This window comes from Bubalus bubalis, chromosome 10 (assembly GCF_019923935.1).
Source record: "Bubalus bubalis isolate 160015118507 breed Murrah chromosome 10, NDDB_SH_1, whole genome shotgun sequence".
NCBI classification, from domain to species: Eukaryota; Metazoa; Chordata; class Mammalia; order Artiodactyla; family Bovidae; genus Bubalus; species Bubalus bubalis.
In genome coordinates this window covers 54,074,126-54,089,454 of record NC_059166.1, presented here as the reverse complement: position 1 = coordinate 54,089,454, position 15,329 = coordinate 54,074,126, and the positions used below count along the sequence as shown (strand labels likewise).

The 15,329-nt window shown below is 39.9% G+C and overlaps 1 long non-coding RNA gene across 2 annotated transcripts in view; it reads right to left on the bottom strand.

The window, feature by feature from the left end:
• Nucleotides 1-14,873, bottom strand: part of LOC123327866 — a 30,335-nt gene extending 15,462 nt beyond the window's left edge. Inside the window, exons 1-4 of one of the 2 annotated variants that reach the window (XR_006542542.2) lie at nt 14,579-14,873; nt 13,721-13,781; nt 13,161-13,289; nt 2,017-2,166 (exon numbers count right to left, since the gene is read on the bottom strand). This is a non-coding gene — a long non-coding RNA (uncharacterized LOC123327866). Of the gene's footprint in view, nt 1-2,016; nt 2,167-13,160; nt 13,290-13,720; nt 13,782-14,578 lie in introns of those variants that run through there. The other variant, XR_006542543.2, reaches the window with a different exon arrangement.
• Nucleotides 14,874-15,329: the final 456 nt, after the last annotated feature.

The following is a 15,329-nucleotide window of genomic DNA, read 5'->3' as shown; positions in this document are numbered from 1 at the left end:
CTGCTCATTTACACATATAAATTAATTAGATTCAGGAACTCTTTTCTTTAATATGTATTTATTTGGCTGCACTGGGTCTTCCTTCCAGCATTCAGGATCTTTACTCGCAGCATACCAACTCTTAGTTGTGGCATGTGGGTTCTAGTTCCCTAACCAAGGATCAAACCCATTGGGAGCTGAGTCTTAGCCACTGGACCAAGGAAGTCCCCAGGAGCTCATTATACCATAAAGAGTGAGTTACAAACTGAGCAACCAGACATTTGTCCTTTCTAATGATATAATGCCTGGTGCTTGTATCCTCATTTGGTTTTCATGGTCAAATATACACACTATAGATATTCACAATGTAAGTACACATACTTCATTCAAAAGGTTACCTGAAATACCCACAGTTGGTTAGCCAGGGGCACTCTCAGTCCCTTACACTGGCTAAGAGAGTATCCAGAAAGGCCAGTCTGGCTGACCAGGACGGTATTACCAGGGAACAGATGAAATATGGGAGAAGAAAGAGATGAAATATGTCAATAATGAAATTCCCCTAAAAATCAGCAGGTGAGGAAACAGAAGAGCAATATTTTGGCAAGTAAATATGATTTTCCAGAAATAGGGAAGACAAAGGACAGAGAGAAGAAACAAAAGGAGGAAGCAAAAAAGGACTGAGCGCCGAAGAAACTGATGCTTTTGAACTGTGGTGTTGGAGAAGACTCTTGAGAGTCTCTTGGACTGAAGGGAGATCCAACCAGTCCATCCTAAAGGAAATCAGCCCTGAATATTCACTGGAAGGACTGATGCTGAAGCTGAAACTCTAATACTTTGGCCACCTGATGTGAAGAATTGACTCATTGGAAAAGACACTGATGCTGGGAAAGATTGAAGGCAGTAGGAGAGGGGATGACAGAGGATGAGATGGTTGGATGGCATCACCAACTCTATGGACATGAGTTTGAATAGGCTCCAGGAGTTGGTGATGGACAGGGAGGCCTGGCATGCTGCAGTCCATGGGGTCACAAAGAGTTGGACACGACTGAGTGACTGAACTGAACTGAACTGAAAGAAGGACTAGGCAGTACTCCATGATCAACAAAACAAGCAGGTCAAAAACACTGCTTTGAAAGACATGTCAATAGGTGCAGGAGGTTGATAAGCCAGGCCTTCCTACCTAACTCAAACCTTCCTCCCTAACACAATCAAGGTGTGAGTAGAATTTTTGTCAGTTGCATTATTAATGAATGTATGAGAAGAACTTACTATTTGTTGTTGTTCAGTCAGTCATGTCCAACTCTTTGCAACCACATGGACTACACAGCACACCAGGCTTCCCAGTCCTTCACTGTCTCTCAGAGTTTGCCCAAACTCAGGTTCACTGTGTCAGTGATGCCATCCAACCATTTCATCCTCTGTTGCCCCCTTCTCCTTCTGCTCTCAATCTTTCCCACCATCAGGGTCTTTTACTGCTTAAAATAGCCTTTTTAGTAAACTGTGATTTTTTAATAATAATCACTCAACAGTTTATCTTCCATGCTGACACACTTTTGTCAATTCATTATGCTGGAACTCTAGAATACCTGTAATTTCCCTGTTCTCTCTGAATTTGCAACAAAATATAAAAATTCTCTTCCCAGAAACCCTGAATTTTTTTGAAATTTTATTTTGGTTATTTGAACTAAAGAAACTGAAATTATTTAATCCATTTCTTAAACCACTAAGTTGCAAACAAACCGTCTTAGAAGTTAGAAAGATATAATATTTTTCATTTTTTTTAAATTGCCCAGTTAACATAAATACCAGATACAACCTATGATTTCCAATAAGTCTTCATAGAAATGCACTAGAGACAGTATATTTACTATCTCTATCTCCTGAAAATACTTTGAATCTCTTAATTTTATGTTTTTAATTAATATTATAGTCTACTTCCCTCAGGAAATAACTTTTGAAATGTAAAAGCAATTACATCTCCTAAAAAAAACAAGAAAGTAGGTTATTTTTTATTTTAAAAAGAGACTTTTGAACATAAGCTACAGCAGCAAAAAAAAAAAAAATCCTCATAAATATCAGCCTTCAGGAAAGTTCCTCTGTAGCAACCTGTGGCCTGCCCACGAACCTTAATTAGTTCGAGAGATCATGATATAGAGCCTCTTCAAACTGGATAGGAGTGGTAGCTCTCTGTGGAGAAATAGAGCACGCTTTTGTAGCAGGTAATTTAAGGAGCAGCAACAGGCTAATATGTAGACAAGAGAGGCTGCAGCATGTGGTGTGGTTCTCAGCAGAGCAGCAGGCCTCTAATGAGGCTGGGTAGTGGATAGCAGCTGGTAAACTTGGGGCTCAAAATAGGAGCCTCTGAAGGCCTTTATTTGCTAACAAAAGACTGCAAATTGCTCAAAGGCCTGAGTAGGCAATGAGAACATGTTCATATGGTGAGCCGGTATATAAATTTTCAAAACAAATTTTACAATATATAAATTTACATTGCAATGAGAACCAGAAGAGTTCCATGATTGGAAACATTTTTGTAAGAATAGGTACCAAAATTGGCTATTAAATTTTGTATAAGAAAATCACCACCTGCTCTTCTGTGCATTCTGGGCTCAGACGAAAATGCATACGGTGTGTGCTGTAACTGTCCGTGTCACCGTACCGTACACTCGGTCCGCTACCTCAGACAAATGACAGTGGGAGCACAGTGCGGTTTACAGAGCATTACAGAAATTAGTGGAATGTCTGCATGATGGAAGGACTTCTCCATTACCTAATGATAAAGTGATAATGTGACAAATCATATAAACCACAAGAAAAAGCTCAAATATCTTGTAAAAAGAGCAGAGCAGGTGACCTCGACTGACCCAGATCTCAATGCTGCTGCTGCTGCTGCTGCTAAGTCGCGTCAGTCGTGTCTGACTCTGTGCGACCCCATAGACGGCAGCCCACCAGGCTCCCCCGTCCCTGGGATTCTCCAGGCAAGAACACTGGAGTCAGTTGCCATTTCCTTCTCCAATGCATGAACGTGAAAAGTGAAAGTGAAGTCGCTCAGTTGTGTCTGACTCTTAGTGACCCCATGAACTGCAGCCTACCAGGCTCCTCTGTCCATGGGATTTTCTAAATATGCTATTTGGCTAAATACTGAATTTTGTCACTTGTCATTTCCTAGGACTGCTCTGATTGAAATCTCTAAAGTTTGTTTCTACAATTCTATATTTCTGGAGAAAACATTTTTAAATTATAAAGAAAAAGCCCCAGGAGAAGTAGGAATCCTTCTGTGTGTGTCCTTTGAAGTAAAAGGAGGGCACTTCTTGCCTCCATTACAGACCCAAACCAAAAAAGACTCCTACTTAAACACACAGCCACAGGTCATGCTTCCCTGCTCTCTTAAAATAATCTGAATCACTCATTAAGTACAGATAAACTCCCTTAGCAATTTCTACACAGGTCCTCATGGCAGGGCTTCATCGTTCTGTGGACATTTCTGGACCCCTAATCGTTGTAACTCCATGATGACTGACTGGTGATTTTTGACTCACATTTTTCCCATCTTCCCTACATGTAATGCTTTACGGCATTTTCGCAATCCTTCACCTGTAACCTGTCCCACATTTGTAGCCATGTTCCATTTCTGACCCCACCACCTCAGCTCTGGAGATGGAGTCCCCAGCTTGTCCCCAGCTTGTCAGTGCTGTTCTGCCCTCCACCATCTCAAACCCTCTGCTCTGGTCTACTGTGTCACTCCTTGACCAATGCCTTGTGGGAACAGCTTATTTCTGAAGGAGCTATGCATTGTGGAAGCCTTTTCCCAACCATCCTTGAGTTCACGCTTGCCATTTCCTAGTGGGCACTGTTTCCCAAGGAACCCTCTGCTTCCTCCTGTAGGTATAACCTACCTGCCTCACTCCATCTCCATACCTTGACCCAACCCATCTCCCACGCAATGGTGTCTGGTACTCAAACTAGGCTGTGGCCAGGAAATTAATTTTCTGCTGGCACTCAAGTAATTTAACAAACACGTATTGAAGGCACTGAATGAATCAAGTATGATGTTGTTAATTCCCAGTAATCCAGATAGACACTCATGAAAGGCAAGTTGCAACCCACATCCTGTTGTTGCTGTTGTTCAGTCACTAAGTCATGTACAGTGCTTTGCAACCCCATGGACTGCAGCATGCCAGGTTTCCCTGTCCTTCACTATCTTCCAGAGTTTGCTTGGATTCATGTCCACTGAGTCAGTGATGCTATCTGACCATCTTATCCTCTGCCGCCCCCTTCTTTTGCCTTCAATCTTTCCCAGCACCAGAATCTTTTCCAATGAGTCAGCTCTTTGCATGACGTGGCCAAAGTATTGGAGCTTCAGCTTCAGCATCAGTCCTTCCAATGAATACTCAGGTTTGATTTCCTTTAGGATTGACTGGTTTAATCTCCTTGTACATCCTATATCATATACATTTTTTTTTGGCCATGCCACGCAGCTTGCAGGATTTTTGTTTCCCCACCATGGATTGAACCCGGGCCCTGGGCAGTGAAAGTGCAGAGTTCTAACCACTGGACAGCCAGGGAATTCACTTAGATCCAATTTTTAAAGTTTCTTCCTTCATTTGGGATGATTCCTGCACAGCCTCTGTCCATTAGAGAAGATAATTACATTGACCAAACAATGAAAATTTTTTCACCTCACCCAATACACATCCACTGGCTCAACCAGTCTCTCTCCCCTCCCCCTCAACTATGCAATTCATTAAACCTTATTCATTGTTCACAATGAATATTGTATGTAACAGCCTCATTGGAAGGTGTCTCATCATTCATTGGTGAATAGGATAAGTATTCCCATCCACAGAAAACGTGAGCAATAATTAGCTTCAGGGAAGAGAGCAGGATGTGTAGGTTCATCTTTTTCCTGCTCACACTCTATACTCCCTTCCAGCCAGATGGTGGTGTCCATAACAGACCAGGAGGAGGAAGAATCCTGAGATGCAAGGACAGTTTACTTCTATACATAGTGCACACAGCAAACTGCTCTTTCCAATCAGGAATTTTTCCCTGTTTTCGTTCATCATTGCCCCTAAGCACACAAATTTTGTTTATAATTCATGCTGTACTAAAACTGGTAACTCCTTGTTTCTGATCTGCTTCAGCAAATGGTCACAGAAGCAGAGCTAGAAGCTAGCGAGCCCGTCCTCGGCTGCCATCTCAAACCCAGCCCCCACCACCCACTCGCCGTTGCACAGCCCTCTTCAAATCCTGATGAGCTGAGCCCATCAAAAGTCTCCAGTGTATGATCCTCATTCAATTACAAAGTCCATTCGACGTTATTATAGATCATAATGAAAATACCCGCCTTGGGCTAGCGGAGTGGTCCGGTCGGAAGTGAGAGAATAGGAGCCACTCGGCAGGGGCCCAGCAGAGCACCAGGCAGCCAGGGTTGGTGGCCCTAGGGGTCAGTCATTTGTCACTGTGAGCTTCTGGCGTCATTACCTAACCTCCTTAGATGCCATACTGCTGTTCCCCTCCTGACAGATGGAGCCTTTGGTTAAAATATTCTTGGGCTTTGGTAAAAAGAGTTCTGTCTGGTTTTCATATTAGCAATCTGTTTTGATTCATAAAATGATCATTTCTAAGATTGATTTTGCTCTGCAATAGTCTTTTATATGTCATAATTTTACTAGGAAATCCTAACATGAATGATATGACCCTGGAGTTATTAATTTGCACTCCAGTGAGAAGGGTTACATTCAGCTGATGTCTTCTCTTGTGTGTACGCGTGCTCAGACCACCACTTCTATTTGAGAATAGCATGCTAAGCATACTCTTACTCACATATTAATCAGAATCCCCTACTGTGCATAACACAATTATAATTACCTTTATAATTTTTTCCTCCTATACTGAATAAAAAGCTCCAAGGGGGAAACAGGACAAGAATCAACTGATTTCTTCATCAACATATGCACAGCCCCTAAGATAACACCTGCCCATGAAAAAAGATGCTTGCTGAATAAATGGTTAAACCACGTAAATGACATATTTAACTCAATCCTCATTTTCTACCATCAGGATATCTGTGTCCAGTATTTGATATAAGATAATGCCTTCCAGGTGTTCCTTAGCTTAATATCTAGTGGGACGAATCATCACCAGAAAATATTTATTGTTGCTGTTCAGTCACTCAGTCATGTCCTACTCTTGTGACCCCATGGACTATAGTCTGCCAGGCTCCTCTGTCCATGGGAATTTCCAGGCAAGAATACTGGAGTGGTTTGCCATTTCCTTCTTCAGGGGATCTTCCTGACCCTGCTTTCAAACCCACTCTCCTGCATTGGCAGGTGATTCTTTACCACTTGAGCCATTAGGGAAGCCCACTAAGAAATATTCCTTATTTAAATACAGAGAAAAGCCAGGAAAATCCAAGGGAAATGGAAACTCTCACCCACATCCCCTCAACGTTCTATATCGTGATCCTTTTAACAAGATTGTTTTTCTCCTTGCCGCTCCTGGGTCTTGGTTGTTCCTACCACTTTTCAGGAAGTAATCCAGTCTGAGTTGAGTCAATGTGTGAACAGGATATGAAGATGTATCTTCATCCTTTCTTTGGCCTCAAAGTTCATACTTTAGCAGTACCAAAGTACCTGTGGTGTATACCTCCATCTTCCATGCCTATGTCCTTCTTTCTGCTGCCTGGAAAACCTGCCCTCAGTACCAGGTCCTTTTTCATCTGGTTATTTCCTGTTTGACCTTCAAGTCTCCGTTCAGGTCAGTTCCTCCAGAAAGCCTCCCCTGACTACTCTAGGTTAGGTATGGCAACCCTCCCTATACTTCCCATAAAACACTTGCTACCTCCATCATCACACATCACATTATATTAAAATGATGTACTTTCCTGTCTCCCCTGGATTACTCTTCTTAATTTCCACAGATCCTAACACAATGCTGAACAAAGAGTAGGTGCTTGATAAATGCATAACGAATTGATCAGCCCAACACCTTTTGCTTAGGAAGGCACAGAGATAAGGCAAGGGAACATCCATGGACAATACACTTAACATCTGTCTAGAGCAACAGCAGGGCCATGGGTAACAGTGAAACTGTGAAGAGGCAGGGCAAGGTCAAAAAGGTTCTGAAGGTACCAGGGGGCAACAGGATTCCCTTTTTTGTTTTGTTTTTGTATTTTATTTTTATCTATTTATTTGGCTGTGCCAGGTCTTAACTGCAGTCCGAGGGATCTTTGATCTTCATTGCAGCATGCAGGATCTTAGTTCGATCTTACTTCCCTAACCAGGGGTTGAACCCAGGCTCTCTCAGTGAAATCATTGAGTCCTAACCACTGGACTACCAGCAAATTCCCTCCAAAGTGTTTCTTATCATGAAAAGAAATAGCTAAATCAGAAATTTTTTAACGTATTCTTTTTTAGTACAAATTCCAGAAAATGTTAGGAAACAGGGGTAACCTGTAGGGTTCTGGGGTAAAAGAAATTTCAGAAACACTAAAGCAAATACAGAAAAAAAAATAAAATAAAATAAAGCAAATACAGACAAGCTTCTTTACTGAAGGACTTCTCAGAGTCATTATTATATTAATATTCATTATAAATGTGTAGGAGGATAGTACCTTATGCAACATTTTATCAGCTTACACAAAAGCCCTTTTTGATGGCATATATTTTGGGAAACCTAGGCTAAATTTCTTGATAAGTGACTGGATATTCCTGAACCAGTTGGTTGATCAGTAGCTAGCAGTCCTTGGTGTAAGTGGTAGACACCAGTCTCTGAAACCATAAGCTGGTTTCACAGCTGTTGGTCCACTGCAATACATGATAACCCTGGGCATGGTCTGCTCCCAGCTTCCCAGAAATCCCACAAAGAAGTGGCAGATTCCAAGACAAATCAGTTACAATCAAGTGACCTACATCCTCAGGCAGAAGAAGTGAGAAGTTAAGTAGTAACAATCAGGCACACTAATGTGTCAACATTCCCAAGGAAATTTTAATAGATATCTAGTCACCCACCATTCACAGGGCTTCCCTGGAGGCTCAGATGGTAAAGAATCTGCCTACAAAGCAGGAGACCTGGGTTCCATCCCTGGGTTGGGAAGATCCCCTGGAGGAGGGCATGGCAACCCACTCCAGTATTCTTCCCTGGAGAATCCCATGGACAGAGGAGCCTGGCAAGCTACAGCCCACGGGGTAGCAAAAAGTCAGACAAGACTGAGAGACTAAGCACAGCACATCTTTCACTAGATTGAAATACCAAAGGAGAGCAAGACTACACCAGAACTTTAAACAGATCATCTAGTTTTATTCACAATGGAATTAAATTGAAATTATGGATCAAAAGTGGCCTAAGGAAAATCTAAAATTTATGGATACATAAATTAATTTGGAGGAAGGGTTACTCCTGGAAAACCAACAGCACCTGAAAAATCACATCTAATTGCAGCACAGGTTGGAAAGTCAGCCAATGGGAGCTGGAGATAAAACTGTTAAGTGACAAATCACAGTGGATTCCCTGATTTTCTGGGTCCTGCTTTACACAGTCTCCTCATAAGAAAAGCAGTCACTGTCAACTGATTGCACAGAAGCTGTCTCATGCTGTAGGGCAAGTGACCCTACCACACGGGCCACAGCAAATAGAACTTGGGATGGAGCTACACCCAAAGGTGGCCATCTATCGACCAGCCACAGTGATGGCGGGCCAGGATAGGAAAACTTACTCCCCTTTGTTTTCTCATCTTTCAGACAGGAAATCCCATATTCTTAACGGAAGTGCCTCTAGCTTTGAGAAAAGCTATGTGAACTGAAAGAATATAGGCATGAATGTAGTAATAGAAAAAGATGTGCTTGATTATACTATTTAAGCCTATTTCTCCTCAAAGTCTAGAGATTCTCAACCACTTCTATGGATTTCCTCTATTCAAAATATTCAGTTAATGCTATCTGCATAACAAAATTCTCGGTTTTCTCATTCCCCTTAATAAGGGGTTAGTATCTTTTAAAAAATGTGGAGTTGTGGAAAGAGATACATTTCACATCTATTATTCATGCAAGAGGGGAACATTCTAGCATCATTTGGGTTTTTTTTTTTAATATTTATCTGTTTGTTTATTGGGCTTCCTAGGTCATGCTAGTGGTAAAGAATCAGCCTACCAATGCAGGAGATGCAAGAGATTCAGGTTCAATCCCTGGGTTGGGAAGATCTCCTGGAGTAGGAGATAGCAACCCACCCCAGTATCCTTACCTGGAAAATTCCATGAACAGAGGAGCCTGGCCGACTACAGTCTACAGAGTCACAAAGAGTCAGACACAGCTGAGCAGCTGCGTACATATTTGTTTATTTATTGGCTGCACCAGGTCTTCGTTGAGCCATGTAGGATATTTAGTTGCAGATGTAGGATCTAGTTCCCTGACAGGGATCAACCTGGGCCCCTAGCATTGGGAGCATGAAGTCTTAGCCACTGGACCACCAGGGAAATCCCTGGTTTCTTATTTATTCTAAAAAACAGATAAACTTTTCAAACTCAATCTCCCAAAGGTTTTCAGATGTAACCATTGATTTCAATTTTCTTCTATCCTTTGCCAAGCTTCAAAATAGAAGCTGCCTGCCCATCCTGTGTTTGGGTGAAAGATGGAGAGCCAAAAGAAATAGAAGCCATGGATAACCCAGAGCCATATGTATGCTTCATTTTTTCTAAAACTTCATTGTCCATGAAGTTATTCTCCAGGCCCAAGCTAGTCATTGATATATGTGGAGAAGGGTTCAGGATGGGGAACACATGTATACCTGTGGCAGATTCATTTTGATATTTGGCAAAACTAATACAATTATGTAAAGTTTAAAAATAAAATAAAATTTAAAAAAAAAAGATGATTACAACACTACATCAGTGGAAAATAAAATTAGGCTCAGTGTAACTTAAAGCATTGTTTGTAATGCATTAACCTATACTTTTTTTTTTTTTTTTTTTTTTGCATTCTGTACATACCATGATAACATGCAGCCCGATATTCATCTTTCAGGTACCTCCTCCAAATTTATTAGAATGGTGCATCTATTTTCAAATCACATTACATTTTTAAATAGGTTTTCATTTTTAAAAATTAGCCATTTTTCCCCAAGGAGGTTCTTTCTCTATTGGTAATTCATTTTAAAAGATTACATAAAAATATATATATTATCCCCAAATTGACAAAATGCTGCCAATCTCCAAACAAGTAGCCACACACACTTGCAGTTCTAATATGGTTTCTCCTGTGCTGGTCGGCAACCAATTTCTACTGATGAAAGTCAGCTCCAAGCAGCCTTTTGTTTGTTTGTTTGCATCTGCCAGAAGCAAGGCCAGAGGGCCCAGATATATGAAAGTATCTCACATTCAGAAGGAAGCCCCCAGGCCTTTGTGCCAGTAGATGTGCAAAGAAGCTTAAGTAAGTGTGGGAAAACAGCAACTGTGAATCAGAATTTGCCATAAGGCAAGACCTAACACAGTTGTGTTGTGTTGGGTTTTTCGGATTTTTTTTTTCTGGTTTTCTACAGACAGATGGAATAACAGCATAATAGGCTGGGCAAAGGGTCTGCTGAGCTATTCTCTCCATTGTACACACACAACAGAGACAGTAAAGACACAAAGAGACAGTCCTTAGGAAGGAAATGTCTCCTTAAGAGCAAAGCCCTCTACTCTTCATTATTTTCATCAGAGTGAGAAAGAGGATTGATGCAAAATGCTCCTATGCTTCCTCCTGGAAAAGCAATACATTTGTTTCTGGGGGTCAAACTTGCCACACGGGTTCAAGTCTTAACTCTCTGCACAAAGACAGGCACTAAGGAAAGGACAGCCAAGACATTTTTGTAAGGCTGTCTCTTAGCTCAATATCACCTACAGACTTAAATCAGCCGCTGGACATCATCAAGACAAAGGACAACCAGGAGAGTCATAAGAAAGGTTTCGGCCACACCCGTCCAATTGAACCACATCTTTACAAGGCATAAAATGGCACTGCCACCTGAAATAAAGGAGAACAAGCCAGACAGAGAACGTTCCTAAAATAGTCCCTGTTGCTGCCTCACCAAGGACGTTTTTTAAAATCGTTATTAAATTGTGTCTGCTGAACAACTGAAGAAAGAATGGATAGCAGGAAAGAGATCCTTTTCTCAAAATGACTTAAATAGCTGAAGTCAGATTGGCCATGAATTTGTCATTGTTGAAACTAGGAGACGACGCATGAGGCTTCATCATACTATTTTACCCACTTTTTTGTGTATGTTTGACATTTCCTATGATGACAATTTTTTAATTACTTTACTTGTAAAATTTTTCAAGCAAAATATAGCACTGCTTTATTAAATAGGATAAGGCTCATTTTAAAGTTTGTCTTTAATCCAAGGTTAAGAACATAGACTGATGAAAATAAGAATCTACTCCCAAACACAATAATTCCCATAAAATAAGTTGCCAGCAGAACCTACCAGGGAATAATGTAACTATATCATCCCTTTAGAAAGGTTTGAAAAAGATTGAGGAACTCTACTAAAATTTTTCTAAGGAATGTGAACTTGAATTCACTAAATGTGAACTTAATCACATGTCTAAGGAATGTGAACTTGAGTCATAAAACCTGTGATATGAAAAGAAGCTAAAAATCACTATACTTTTATCCACTGAGAAGCTCTGCCCATGTCTCTAAGAAAGTGATCTGCTTTCTAGTGTCCACTAATGTAGGTTGATAGACACAAAACACATTGAAGCATAATTTTTATTTGATGTCAGCATAAAAGTTTCAGTTCAAAGAGAAAACTCTTCTTTTTTTTCTCTTTAACAGCCTACGTCTATATGTCTGTTACAAACTCTGAGTGTCACATGTGTGATCCTTTTTTACACTAGATTTTTTTCTGCAGCTTTACTGGGGTATAATTGACAATTTTATCTTGCATATATTTAAGGTATACAACTTGTTTATATATGTATGTATGTTTATGTACATACATACATATATACATACATGTGTTTACATAAACATACATACATACATACGTGTATGTATGTTTATGCATATATATATATAAACAAGATGTTTACCTAAAATATATGTCATGACAATCAAGCTAATTTTGAAGGTTATTCAGCAATAATATTCAAACACTAAAGATTTATTTTAAAGCTCCTAAATATTTTTTCAAGCATGTTCCAGTTACATCATTCAATTGAAAAAAACTTTCATGATTTAATGTTACCAAAATATAGTAATGTCTGTGGGCAAGAACTAAAATAACATGGCTTTATACGACACAGAAAAGATTTCCAGTTAAGCCTGAAGTGATATTTGGAGTGAAATACGTAACAGTTTAGAGAAATGGCTGGATTGGTTTTGCTTAAGTTAATGAAAGTAATGAAATCAATAAAATCTTTTCAAGAATAGCCTATAACAGTTTTCAACACATCAACTTAAACCATACAGAAGAGATATCCTCTGCTCTGTTAGAAGGGGAGGTAAAAATAAAAATTGTCATTGTAAATCTTACCAAAAACATGAAAAATGAAAAATGGTGCCATTTGCAATCATCAATACAATGAGCACATTGTGTCCATCAGGGTGCTCAGAACCAAGCATTCAAAGATCAGAAAGACAATCCGTGCTCCCTAAGTGCATTTGACAGTGAAACAGAGGTAAATAGATATTGACAATCAGGGCTCCCTCATCAAAAATGCAAAGTTGGGAGAAGATTGAAATATAGTTCCCCTGGCAAGCTCCCAATGTACTACTGTAAAACTTAATATTTTTAAGTTCATGTGCAAGGGGTTGTATGATCAACATTTAAATTCTAAGAATTAATATAATTTAATAAATAATAACATTTGTTATCTATTTTTAATGATTTAAAATATATAATCTATTTGACTCCTTGATGCATTACCTATATTTTCTTATAAAACAAGACTAAAAAATATTCACATCTGTTTTCATTATAATCAACTTCCCTTTTTCTCACTATATTGAAAGTATCCACACCTGAGTCTCATTCTCATCATCGTGTTATGTTTTGTAAAGAAGAAAGAACTAAGAAGTGGTCAGTCTAGCAGCTCCCTGCAAACAACAATAAGTCCCCTGGATCCAAGTAGGGGAGATCAGGGGAAACAGCAATAGATGTACCACTTAGCCACACAGCATCACAGAAGTAGTAATTACCTATGAGATCAGCTGCCTCGCTCTCTTTTTTATGTTTCTCTCTTCCGATAGTCCCAGTGGTGTGGACCATGAAACAAATAAGCCTCCCAGCAGACTCAGGAGAATTAAAACAGAGTTGCATACTGACATCTAAAAAAGAAAGGGAAAAAAAGAGAAAAAGAAAGTAACATAAGGAGAAGTATTTCTGTTATTATGACACGAAATACAATAATAGATACAACTAAATGTGTTATTATTTGAGCTGAGCATTAACTTCCATTGGTGTATATAATGTGTGTTTCACTACACTGGCAACAGACATCTGATAAAAACCAAATTCCAGAAGGCTTTTCCAGTTGTCAACAAACCTGAGAGAGAAGTTTCTGAATGGGATTCTGGTATATCTGTATCATTCTTCTCTCCCCAAAATGATAGCCATAATTCTTAATAGTAATGGCAAATATTTGCAGACAGGATCACAAATATTAATGCACAATCACCTTACAAAGTAGATACTATCCTTATTGCCATTAATACAATGTTATTATGTGAGTTGAGAGGTTAAGCGTGACATCACTCACCTTTTCCTGGAGGAGAGGGAGGACGTGGGAAATCTCCAGAAGATATACCTTGAGCTGAGAACTGAAGGATAAGTCAGAAAGTCAGATGTAGGATGGGTGAAGGACATCCGGTCAGAGGGATAGCACATGCAAAGACAGAAAGGTACCCACAGCTACACATAGCTGCAAGAAGTTATGTATGGCTGGAGCAAAGAAAAACACCAGGGAGCGGTGACTAGAAGTAAAGTTGGAAAAATGACAAAGACCTTGGTCCACCAGGCTAAGCAGTTTCAGCTTTATGCTTCAAGCACAGAAGAGTCACTGGGAGCCCTAGAGACAGATAGATGATGAGATCTGCATTTTAGACAGATCACTCTGGTAATAGTTTAAAAGATCAATTTAAGTGAAACCAGCTTGCAAACAAAATAAGCAATTGAGAGATTAGCTTCAGTCAGTCCAGGACAGAAACGATGAGGGCTTGACTACAGTAGGGGCTAGACAGAGAAGAGAGATCTTTAGGAAACATATGATGGAGAAATTCTAAATAATTTCTCCAGTTCCAACGTCATAATTGTAATTCAGATGTCTCCACAAAGCACTTTTTTTGCATGCTGTATTATCAATCCTTAAAACAATTCTATGAAATAGAAGGGAAAATAATATTGGAGTTTTTCCCTTCATTTTGGCTGCTGCATGTCTTAGTTGCAGCATGTGGGATCTAGTTCCCTCACCAGGGATTGCCCCTAGGGCCCCTTGCATTGGAAGTGCAGAGTCTTAACCACCAGATCACCAGGGAAAGCCCGAGAAAGAAAAGTATTGTTATCTCAGTTCTACAGATGAGAAAACTAAAGCTCAAAGAAGTTAAGCAGTTTTCCCAACCTGAGAGCAGAGAAGCTGGGAATGGAATGCATGTCCTCCGCTTCCAAAGCCCCTCCATACAGAAAACTCAAAAATTTAATGAGAAGGGCTCTGCAGAAAAGGGGGGAAATTGCATGGCGTTAGAATTGTTCATCAAAAAAAAAAAAAACAACCTGTGTCAAACCATTGTGTGAAAACAAGGAGAAAGTATGTGTTTCTCTCACAGAATATAATGTAAATAGTTGGCTGAAATGCTGGTTCTGAGGGGTGGAGTCCAAGCCCCTCCCCAACTGAGCACCTTCCTGAGCTTTGGGAAGCTTCTTCAGAAGTGTGGTGCCAGCTCTTCATGATCTCACATCCTGCTGGAGGTGGGAGACACATGATTTATAAAGCTTAATGCTGGGCTCCCTTGTGCTGATAATTTCCTCAGACCTCTAATTTGAACATAAATGTGAAGAGTTTAATGTGCTATCATCTTTTTAATTTTATTCACCTTACCCAAGCACACTCCTTTGCATATTTGTGAACAAGTCTGCCCTCAGATAAACATACAGAATATATTATACATAGGGATGGATTTCCACCTTTGGAATATAACCCTTAAGGTACTCAGATTGTCATCAATCTCCTCTTCCCATGTGCATTGTTTTTGCCATATGGGTCACATAAAGATACAAAAGACAATTCTTAAATTACAACCAATTGATGTAATTTGTATTGTTTTTCAGCCTTTGTGCTTGAAATCTCCCTGTTTTAATTCTGAAAGGGGGTT